Consider the following 9,950-nt stretch of genomic DNA (forward strand, 5'->3'; position numbering starts at 1 on the left):
GGTGTCTAGATTGGATCTGGTGTTTTTGGACTCTGCGACGGTTGGAATTGATTTTTGTCGACTCTCCTAGGGTTACTGGAATATTGGGGTATTTATAGAGAAAAGAGGCGGTTCAGGGGGCACCCGAGGTGGGCACAATCCACCTGGGCGCGCCTGGGGCCCCAGGTGTGCCCTGATGGGTGTTGCCCCCCTCGGGGCACCCCCAGGTGCTTTCCTGGCCCACCAGATGTCTTCTGGCCAAAAAAAATCTTCAAAAAGTTTCGCTGCATTTGGACTCGTTTGGTATTGATTTCCTGCGATGTAAAAAACATGCAGAAAATAGCAACTGGCACTGGGCACTATGTCAATAGGTTAGTACCAAAAAATGACTATAAAATGATTGTAAAACATCCAAGAATGATAATATAACAGCATGGAACAATAAAAAAATATAGATACGTTGGAGACGTATCAGCATCCCCAAGCTTAATTCCTGCTCGTTCTCGAGTAGGTAAATGATAAAAACAGAATTTTTGATGTGGAATGCTGCCTAAGATGTTCATCACATTTCTTTTCTTTATAGCATGGACATATGGACTTTTATATGATGCAAAGCAATAGTCTAGTTTTTACATGAAGACTTTAATACTCAAGCATACCAACAAGCAACCATGTGTTTCAAAATATCAACACTAAAGCAAGTTAGCCCTAGCCCATTATGCTCAATCACGATCCATTCATGAAACACACTCAAATATTAGCTACACCCAATGCTCAAATACAATCATAGTGCCCCTTAGTTGGTGCTTTATAAGAGAAGATGGAGACTCCAATTCAAAATAAAAAAACATAAGTAAAAGAAAGGCCCTTCGCGGAGGGAAGTAGGGATTTGTAGAGGTGTCAGAGCTCAAAGCTTAAATTGAGAGATAAAAACATTTTTGAGAGGCATACTTTTCCCACCAACGAAAACGACTTAGAGCTCCCAACACTTTCCATGCTAGATACATCATAGGCGGTTCCCAAACAGAAAATAAAGTTTATTCCTTTTTCCAACATTACTTTCACTTTCCATGGCTAGCCAAATCCACGGTTGCCCTCCATACCAACACTTTCCAAGGAATTTATTATTTGACAACATAAAGTAAATTCATTTTTCATTTCGGGACTGGGCATCCCTAATACCTTTGTTGTACTCTCGTGCAATGACAAGTGAATAAACACTCATCGTGAGAATAACACATCTAGCATGGAAAATATTGGTCACCCCTCACCGCCTCGCGAGCGGTAGAGCACACAAAAGAGAAATTTATTTTGAAAATTAGAGATGGCACATGAAAATTTGCTTAGAACGACATGGAAATACCGCATATAGGTAGATATAGTGGACTCATATGGCAAAACTGGTTTAAAGGGTTTTGGATGCACAAGTAGTGATCATACTTAGTGCAAAATGAAGGTTAGCAAAAAGATTGAGAAGTGACCAACCAAAAAGCAAAAAATCTCGTACCCAAGCATTAAGCATAAGTAACACCGAATAATGCACCATAAGTAGGATAAATTTCATTGCATGACTATTGACTTTCGTGCTTGCATAGGGAATCACAAACCTTAACATCAATATTCTTACTAAAGCACAATTACTCATCAACATGACTCACATATCATATCCTCATATCTCAAAACCACTACTAAGAATCAAGTTTATTTTGTCCAATGATCTTCATGAAAGTTTTTATTATATACTCCTTGGATATCTATCACTTTGGGACTATTTTCATATGTTGCTTTTGACAAGCTCAAACAAATATAAGTGAAGAACATGAGCATAATTTTTTCTTTCTCTCAAAATAATCTAAGTGAAGCAAGAGAGAATTTCTGAAAATTTTACTAACTCCCAAATAAATCTAAGTTAAGCATGAGAGCATTTCTTCAAAAAATAACAAAGCACACCATGCTCAAAAAGATATAAGTGAAGCACTAGAGCAAATACATGGCTCTAAAAATTTAAGTGAAGCATAGGAGCAAGCATAGCATAATTTTTGGCTCTCTCACAAAGGTGTGTTCAGCAAGGATTCAACACTTAAAACACAAAGCAAAACAAGCAAAGACACATATCATACAAGACGCTCCAAGAAAAACTCATAATATGTGACAAATAAAAATATAGTTTCAAGTAAAATACCAATGATTGTTTAGAAGAAAGCGGGGATGCCACTCGGGGCATCCCCAAGCTTAGTTGCTTGCTACTTCTTGAATATTATCTTGCGGTGCCTTGGGCATCCCCAAGCTAGCCTTTTGCTAATCTTTATTCTTTCATCCATCGGAAAATCACTCAAAACTTGAAAACTTCAATCACACAAAACTCCAACAAAACCTACGTGAGATCCATTAGTATAAGAAAGCAAACCACTACTATAAGTACTGTTGCAAACCTATTCTTATTTTTTTTTTTTGCATTATATCTACTGTATTCCAACTTTTATATGGCAAAAACTCATCAAAGAAAACCATAGAATCATCAAAACAAGCACACAACACAAAGAAAACATAATCTGTCAATAACAGAACAGTCTATAGCAATCTGGATATTTCGAGTAGTTCTGTAACTCCAATTTTTTTGCGAAATTAGGAAATCCTGGGTAATTTGTATATTAATCTTCTTCAAAAATAATCAACTCAATAGCACATTTCCGTGATTTATTAAAACTATTTTCATGAGTGCATAAGTTTCTGTTTTTCAGCAAGATCAAATCAACTTTCACCCAAATCAACCCAAAGGCATTGCTTGGCACAAACACTAACTAAAACACAAAAGAAACAATCATAACAGTAGCATAATTTTTCTAACACACAAGAACAGAAAGCAAAAAGCAAAAATAAATTTTATTCATTGATTTGCCTCCCAACAAGCGCTATCGTTTTACGCCCCTAGCTAGGCATAACGCGTAGGATCTAAGTTTTGTCATCCTTATCCTTGTTTTCCTTGGAGGTATTTGTGTCGGGAGGTTTTGTAAATAAGACATAAAACAAATTATCCATGGAAACCTTAGCACTATCAAGTTGATTTTTATCATAACCCCTTTGATTTCCGGAAGTGATCCAAGAATAGTGTTGATTAACATCATTAAAAACTTGTTGGATCATATCTAAAACGTGCACATGCTTTAATTCTCATCCAGGATGTGGTTATCTCCAAGCAAATGTCTTAAAGCATAATCACTATTATAAACAATTTCATCAATCACGGGGTTTTCACGATTCATGCCATAAAAATCAAAGATTTCCCTAGCTTCCCGTATTATGTAGTCAAATTCATTCATCAAAACAAGAGTGGCTAAATTTTTAGCTTTAGGATCCTTTATAACGGTCAACTCATAGAACAATATTTGCAAGGTAGGATGAGTACGAATAAATCTAGTTTCAAGTTTCAGAACAAGTGCGGAAATAGCTTTCACACAAGATTTAGTCCTTTTAAGTATAGGAATATCATCAAGACTTAATTTTCCGACACAATTGAAAAATTCTTGGATATATTCTTTTCCCATAAAATTCCCTTGCCCCAAGACAAAAGTTTTGGCATCCAGATTACATGTACGCTCCATTTTAGGAGTTAGGCCATCATCTGTTTCTGCCATACCAAAGTCACTCATGGTAACGAATTCAAGCAAATAAGAGATCTGACGAGAAAACGGCGAACGAAAAAGAGAGCGAATAAAGTGGCAAATTTTTTGTGAAGTGGGGGAGAGGAAAACAAGAGGCAAATGGCAAATAATGTAAATTGCGAGGAGATGAGATTTGTGATTAGGAACCTGGTTGATGTTGAAGATCCTTCCCGGCAATGGCGCCAGAAATTGGCACGTGGCGGGAGACTATCTTGACTTGATCCTCCCCGGCAACGGCGCTAGAAATTCCTTTTGATGTCTACTAGAACTCCATCAGTATTTCCCTAAAGAGGAAGGGATGATGCAGTATAGCGACGGTAAGTATTTCCCTCAATGATGAGACCAAGGTTATCGAACTAGTAGGAGAACCTCCTCACACCATGTAAACAGCACCTGCACACAAATAACAAATACTCGCAACCCGACGTGTTAAAGGGGTTGTCAATCCCTTTCGGGTACGGCGCCTCAAGATAGGAAAATAACTTAAGGTAAAAGTGGTGTTGGGGAACGCAATAATTTCTAAAAAAATCCCTACGATCTCGCAAGATCTATCTAGGTGATGCATAGCAACGAGAGGGGAGAGTGTGTCCACGTACCCTCTTAGACCGAAAGCAGAAGCGTTTCAATAACGCGGTTGATGTAGTCGAACTTCTTCACGATCCAACCGATCCAAGTACCGAATGTACGACACCTCCACGTTGAGCACGCTTTCAGCTCGATGACGTCCCTTGTGCTCTTGATCCAGTTGAGGACGAGGGTGAGTTTCGTCAGCACGACGGCGTGGCGATGGTGATGATGATGTTACCTGCGTAGGGCTTCACCTAAACTCTACGATAGTATGATCGAGGTGTGTAACTGTGGAGGGGGGCACCGCACACGGTTAAGAGAAACTTGTGTGTTCTAGGGTGCCCCCTGCCCCCATATATAAAGGAGGGAGGGGGAGGCCGGCCGGCCCTAGGGGCGCGCCCAAGGAGAGGGACTCCTAGTAGGATTCCATCACAAGGAAGGGAGGAGGAAGGAAGGAGAGGGAGAGGGAGTAGGAAAGGGGGGCGCCCCCCTTCCCTTGTCCTATTCGGACTCCAAGGGGGGGGGGCTGCCCTGGCTTCCCTCCTCTCTCTCCACTAAGGCCCATGGTGGCCCATTAGTTCCCCCAGGGGGTTCCGGTAACCCCTCCGGCACTCCGGTTTTACCCGAAACTTCCCGGAACACTTCCGGTGTCTGAATAACATGGTCCAATATATCAATCTTTATGTCTCGACCATTTTGAGACTCCTCTTCACGTTCGTGATCTCATCCGGGACTCCGAACAAACTTCAGTCATCAAAAACACATAACTCCTAATACATATCATCATCAAACATTAAGTGTAGGGTCAGAACTATGTAGACATGACCGAGACACATATCCGGTCAATAACCAATAGAGGAACCTGGGTGCTCATATTGGCTCCTACATATTCTACGAAGATATTTATTGGTCAAACCACATAACAACATATGTTGTTCCCTTTGTCATTGGTATGTTACTTGCCCAAGATTCAATTGTCGGTATCATCATACCTAGTTCAATCTCGTTACCACCAAGTCTCTTTACTCATTCCGTAATACTTCATCCCGCAACTTATTAGTCACATTGCTTGCAAGGCTTATAGTGATGAGCATTACCGAGAGGGCCCAAAGATACCTCTCCGAAACACAGAGTGACAAATCCTAATGTCGATCTATGCCAACACAACAAACACCTTCGGAGACACCTGTAGAGCATCTTTATAATCACCCATTTACATTATGAGGTTTGATAGCACACAAGGTGTTCCTATGGTATTCAGGAGTTTCATAATCTCATAGTCTGAGGAACATGTGTAAGTCATGAAGAAAGCAGTAGCAATGAAAATGTAACGATCATAATGCTAAGCTAACGGATTTGTCATGTCCATCACATCATTCTCCTAGTTATGTGATCCCATTCATCAAATGATAACACATGTCTATGGTTAGAAAACTTAACCATCTTTGATTAACAAGCTAGTCAAGTAGAGGCATACTAGGGACATTATGTTTTGTCTATGTATTCACACATGTACTAAGTTTCCGCTTAATACAATTCTAGCATTAATAATAAACATTTATCATGAAATAAGGAAATAAATAATAACTTTATTATTTCCTCTAGGGCATATTTCCTTCAGTCTCCCACTTGCACTAGAGTCAATAATCTAGATTACCAAATAATGATTCTAACACATGGAGTTTTGGTGCTGATCATGTTTTGCTCGTGGAAGAGGCTTAGTCAACGGGTCTGCAACATTCAGATCCATATGTATCTTGCAAATCTCTGTGCCCCCCTCCGACACTTGATGATAGATGGAATTGAAGCGTCTCTTGATGTGCTTGGTTCTCTTGTGAAATCTGGATTCCTTCGCCAAGGCAATTGCACCAGTATTGTCACAAAAGATTTTCATTTGACCCGATGCACTAGGTATGACACCTAGATCGGATATGAACTCCTTCATCCAAACTCCTTCATTTATTGCTTCCAAAGCAGCAATGTACTCCGCTTCACACGTAGATCCCGCCACGACGCTTTGCTTGGAACTGGACCAACTGACAGCTCCACCATTCAATAAAATTACGTATCTGAATTGTGACCTAGAGTCATCCGGATCATTGTTAAAGCTTGCATCAACGTAACCATTTACGACGTGCTCTTTGTCACCTCCATAAATGAGAAACATATCCTTAGTCCTTTTAAGATATTTCAGGATGTTCTTAACCGTTGTCCAATGCTCCACTCCGGGGTTACTTTGGTACCTCCCTGCTATACTTATATCAAGGCACACATCAGGTCTGGTACACAACATTGCATACATGATAGAACCTATGGCTGAAGCATAGGGAATGACTTTCGTTTTCTCTCTATCTTCTGAAGTGGTCGGGCTTTGAGTCTGACTCAACTTCACACCTTGTAACACAGGCAAGAACCCTTTCTTTGACTGATCCATTTTGAACTTCTTCAAAACTTTATCAAGGTATGTGCTTTGTGGAAGTCCAATTAAGCGTCTTGATCTATCTCTATAGATCTTGATGCCCAATATGTAAGCGGCTTCATCGAGGTCTTTCATTGAAAAACTCTTATTCAAGTATCCCTTTATGCTATCCAGAAATTCTATATCATTTCCAGTCAACAATATGTCACCGACATATAATATTAGAAATGCTACAGAGCTCCCACTCACTTTCTTGTAAATACAGGCTTCTCCAAGAGTCTGTATAAAACCATATGCTTTGATCACAATATCAAAGTGTTTATTCCAACTGCGAGAGTCTTGCACCCGTGGAGCTTGCACACTTTGTTAGTACCCTTTGGATCGACAAAACCTTGTGGTTGCATCATATACATCTCTTCTTCCAGAAATCCATTCAGGAATGCAGTTTTGACATCCATCTGCCAAATTTCATAATAATAAAATACAGCAATTGCTAACATGATTCGGACAGACTTAAGCATCACTACGGGTGAGCACTACAAAAAAAGACACATCCGTGACATTTTGGGTCGGATGAAAAAAATTTCTGTCATACTTATGACACGTCTATGACGATAATTGTGACAAAACCCGGTATCATCATAGATGTGGTGGGATCCTACTTGTATGACAAAAAATCATGACAGAAAATGGGCCTTTTGTCCTGGGCGGGCCGGAGACGCAGCTGCATCACATTCTTTGGGCCGTCCATGACAGAAAAAACTGTGGTAGAAGCGAGAGCGAGGAAAATACCAGGGAGTTCCCGGTTATGGTGGGCGGTCAGGGGCTGAGGGATGCGCGTTTCTCTCGTACCGTACGCGCGTGGGTGCCAGGCGTTGGGCTCTAACTGTACCCGAGCGATTGCACTAGCTACCTTACTGAACCCGAGTGATTCCTTCGCTACTGCTGCTAACTGAAGCTGATCGAACCCTGCTACCTCCTTCCCTTGATGAATAGTGGGCATTGCTGGGGTGGGGGGGGGGGTTGGATAAACAGTTCTCGGTGGGGGTGGATGAACAGGACCCCATGGTTTCCTCTGGATGAACAGGACCCCGATCGATCGAGCCGGTTGGGGCTGGATGAACAGGACCCCGTGGAGGGCTAGATGAATAGGACGACCCTGTGGAGGGCTAGTTGAACAGTAGGTGTGTCACGCCCAATATGCGACCCTATCCAAAAGGAACTCGAAGGTCCCACCAAGGATAGACCCGCATATTGGAACACTTTTGCAAGGTGGATATCATTACATCAACATTACATAATAGATGGGGATACATACATAAGGCATACAATGCCACACGAATACAACATCACAACATACATAAGAGCAACATCCGACTACGGATGAAACACAAACAGAAGCTCAAACGACATCCACCCTGCTAGCCCAGGCTGCCGACCTGGAACCTATCCCCTGATCGAAGAAGCAGAAGAAGAACCCAACGCAAGCAAACATCGCTCTCACGTCATGATCATCGCACAACCTGAACCTGCAACTGTTGTTGTAGTAATCTGTGAGCCACGAGGACTCAGCAATCCCATTACCATGGGTATTAAGACTAGCATAGCTTAAAAGGAAAGGAAGGGGTAAAGTGGTGAGGCTGCAGCAGCGACTAAGCATATATGGTGGCTAACCAACGCAAATAAGAGCAAGAAGAGAGCAAGAGGAATGGTCGTCAACTAGCAATGATCAAGAGGTGATCCTGAACTCCTACTTACGCCAAACATAACACAGAAACCGTGTTCACTTCCCGGACTCCGCCGAGAAGAGACCATCACGGCTACACACACGGTTGATGCGTTTTAATTCGGATCTGGTGTCAAGTTGTCTACAACCGGACATTAACAAATTCCCGTCTGCCTATAACCGCAGGCACGGCTTTCGAAAGATTATACCCTGTAGGGGTGTCCCAACTTAGCCCATGATAAGCTCTCGCGATCAACGAAGGAATAGACCTTCTCCCAGGAAGACCCGATCAGACTCGGAATCCCAGTTTACAAGACATTTCGACAATGGTAAAACAAGACCAGCAAGACCGCCCGATGCGCCGACAATCCCGATAGGAGCTGCACATATCTTGTTCTCACGGCAACACCGGATGAGACAGACTACGAGTACCAGACCTCGAGTTGCCCCGAGGGGGCCCCGTAGGCGGCTCGGTTCGGACCAACACTTAGACAAGCACTGGCTCGGGGGGGCTAAAATAAAGATGACCCTCGGGTTGGCCGACCCAAGGGAAAGGGTAGGTGGTGGTGAGGCAAATGGTAAAACCAAGGTTGGGCCTTGCTGGAGGAGTTTTATTCAAAGCAAACTGTCAAGGGGGTCCCATAAATCACCCGACCGCGTAAGGAACGCAAAATCCGGGAACATAACACCGGTATGACGGAAACTAGGGCGGCAAGAGTGGAACAAAACACCAGGCAAAAGGCCGAGCCTTCCACCCTTTACCAAATATATAGATGCATTAATAATATAAGAGATATTGTGATATCCCAATCGAAAACCTGCCCACCATGGAGAAATCTTCAACTTCACCTGCAACTAGCAACGCTATAAGAGGGGCTGAGCAAAAGCGGTAACATAGCCAAACAACGGTTTGCATAGGAAAGGTGTCAAAGGTTAGAGGTTCATGGCAATTTGGGATGGCTGGATAAACAGGTGATAGGTAGCGCAACATAGCGATAGAACGAAGCAACTAGCATAGCAATGATAGTATTGAGATCCAGGGTAACGGTCATCTTGCCTGAAATCCCGCAAGGAAGAAGAACGAGTCCATGAAGAAGACAAGCGGACGTAGTCGAACGAATCCTCACAATCGCAACATTACCGGAACTAAGAAGCAATACCGGAAAGAAACAAACAACATGGTAAACCAACAAGCATAAGCATGGCATGATGCACAAACAAGTATGATGCATGTCCGGTTTAATGAGGCATGGCATGGCAAAGTGCAACAAACAATACTACAAGTTAAGTGGAGCTCAATATGCAACGAGTTGCATATTGACGAAACACCATATTGACATATTTAGTTTAATCTCATTTAAGCTACCAAACAATATTAAATGTTATTAAACATGGCAAGAGGTGAGGCATAATAAAACTACCTATCTAGGCAAGTTTAAATGAGGCCGGAATAACAAACAACAATTCCGAAAAATCCTCATGTCCACACCCACACTCCTGCCACCTCAGCACGCCGGGCCCTCTCGTCATTGACAGTGGCTGGCTCAGCCCGTGTTCCCCTGTTGTTTTATTTTCTTTTGCATAATTTCAGAAAAAG

The sequence above is a fragment of the Triticum dicoccoides genome, chromosome 2B, assembly GCF_002162155.2.
Source record: "Triticum dicoccoides isolate Atlit2015 ecotype Zavitan chromosome 2B, WEW_v2.0, whole genome shotgun sequence".
Classification (NCBI taxonomy): Eukaryota; Viridiplantae; Streptophyta; class Magnoliopsida; order Poales; family Poaceae; genus Triticum; species Triticum dicoccoides.